Source organism: Penaeus vannamei, chromosome 28, assembly GCF_042767895.1.
Source record: "Penaeus vannamei isolate JL-2024 chromosome 28, ASM4276789v1, whole genome shotgun sequence".
NCBI lineage: Eukaryota > Metazoa > Arthropoda > Malacostraca > Decapoda > Penaeidae > Penaeus > Penaeus vannamei.
In genome coordinates, this window is record NC_091576.1 from 9,491,753 (window position 1) to 9,494,252 (window position 2,500).

Consider the following 2,500-nt stretch of genomic DNA (forward strand, 5'->3'; position numbering starts at 1 on the left):
CGAGTGTTACAAACTGAATTCTATCCATGTCCATTTTGTTGTTACCTCGTCGCGTCTTGGCGTTATCTGTTGCCCTTTTTTATGCGGAATGTTAGGCAATAAACTTTTTAAACTCATTGATCATTATCATTCCTTCACCCATATTTTATCTCTTTGTGTATGGAAAGGAAGCAGAGTTCAAGAGTTCCTCATTGAACGAACAAAATCTTTAGGAGTTCGAGACATCACTATTTGATTTTGTGCCTTTTCCACTCCGCCTTGCGCCAGTAGCCTAGGTTGGATGAGGCGGAACAGCTCATCGGTGATTACGGATTCCGTTGGTAAAACACGTCATGCAAGGGACAAGACAAAAACCTCTCTGACCTTTTTGAAAATTCGCTTCTCAAAGTGGTTCAACTCGTGTCCCGTGGTCGGGAACAGAATGAACGATAAGGACAGAAAATATATATTTGACAGTAGGAATCTCTACAAAATTCTCACCATACTAATGGAGGCGTAGTATCTATGTATATTTTTGTTTCGAACTTATTTAGTTTATTTTCCAAAGGAATTTTTTCTCTCCTAGTCATTCTCTAGCAGAAAACCTTTGAAGTTGACAAATTCCTGTATTCCTGTATTCGTTGTCTGTTATAATAAATGTTCTTTGCATATTTATTTGCCATCGTTTTATGAAGTTGATCTTTATTTGCGAATATCTTGTGATGAAATTCCCTAGTTTTTGAAAAGTTTTAATGCTGTCAAAACAAAATGGCGATAATCTGCGTTGCTTGATCTCACTGATATTCCTGAATTTATGTCTAGTTTGCTATTCTTTTCTTTCATACTATATGTTGGCGTTATTCTTCGGTTTCCTAATGGTTTATTCACTGTCTCATGTGTGAGTCAATAAGAGCAATGAATAGCGGCATTCAATATTCTTTGCAATTTTCTAAAGATGAACAGGCAGGATGTGTAATGTTGAGACAGTCTTCCGTTTATGCTACTCGCTCCGTGGTTGATTTTCACTATTTCTATTGGTTGCTCTGAGCACTTTTATTCAGAATTCGACATGGGAGAGAAGTCTTATTATTCTGTCACCTTTCATGAAATGATAGCTTATTTCTTCAGTCTACCATTTCTCTGGAAAGTTTTCGTTATCGAGCTCTTGGTTCCACACCTACCTTTAACTAGCATATCCTTTCAAGAAACCTGCATATCAATTTCTTAGGATACTTCAACTCACTGAGCATTTTATTTCATTTGGGTCCATCATAATCAGTCATCTGCCTGTCAGAATTATAGTATCCAATTGGATGATGAACATGAGGGGCACTCATTAAAGATTTCCCTGACCCACTACCCATGAACATATGCGAATGAAAAGTCGTACAGCCTTTAGTCTTCTATGTAGTTCCCACCAAGAGTGACACATTCTCCCATCAATTTAGGCAGCTGTGGACTCCTTACTTGTAGAAGTCCACAGATTGCATTCGAAGCCATGAAGAGACTTCAAAAATCAGTGCCTCACCGTCTAGAAAACGTTTGCCTTGCAAAAATTACTTCATAGTTGAAAAGAGGTGAAAGTCAGATGGTGCAAGGTCAGGAAAATAAGGAGGATGAGGAAGGATGTCATAGTGACAGGACTGCACTTCCTTCTGGGCGAGGTGAGAGTTATGAACAGGGGCGTTGTCTTGAATGAGGCAGACCTCTTTGGTCAACATTCCATGCCTCTTGGTTTGGATAGCCTCCTGCAATTTCTGTAGCAGGGAAGTGTAATACGCTCCAGGACCCGCAGTGCCTTTTGCCAGGAAATCCATCATTACTACTCCAAGCTGATCCCGAAAGACTGTGACCATGACTTTGCTTATCGAGGGTGTGACATATGCCTTTTTCTGGAGGGGGGGCGGGTGAGGGGTCAGAGTGATCCATTGTTTTGACTGGGCCTTAGTTTCTAGATCATAGTGAAGGATCCAAGTTTCAGAGTTTCAGTGTAATTAGTCTGTCAAATTGACCTGGTTTTCTTGGCACATGGCTAAAAGAACTTTCGAACAATGGACTCATTCCTGCTTCTGAAAACATGAGTAACCTGGGAACTCATCGAACAGACAATTCTTGCATGTGAATATGGCCATGAATGATTTTGTCAACAGACCCAACACTAATCTTGCCATCTTGGGCTTGCTGACGAACAGTAATACGGCGATCTTCCAAAATGGCTCCGTCTCTTTTGCTTCATGCAGCTACAATATGAATAGACACACATACACACACGTACATATATACTGTACATGGTCCGATTTCTTTTTTGTTTCATATCTTTTTAGAGTCAGAGGGATCAGAAGTATTAAATCAAAAGTTATATCTAACAGTTTAACATATATTATTCACAAATAAAAATGTAATGTTACTTTGTATACATCATAATATATATATATATATATATATATATATATATATATATATATATATATATATATATATATATATGAAAATAAGATTTCCAGACTTTTCTTGGGTAGTT

General features: G+C 38.2%; 1 protein-coding gene across 1 annotated transcript in view; it reads left to right on the plus strand.

The window, feature by feature from the left end:
* Positions 1–116, plus strand: part of LOC138867172 (probable serine/threonine-protein kinase kinX) — a 5,029-nt gene extending 4,913 nt beyond the window's left edge. Inside the window, exon 2 of the mRNA XM_070141770.1 lies at positions 1–116. This exon is cut by the window's left edge and continues 1,879 nt beyond it. The gene's annotated coding sequence lies outside the window, so the exon portion shown is untranslated.
* The last annotated feature ends 2,384 nt before the right edge of the window (positions 117–2,500 follow it).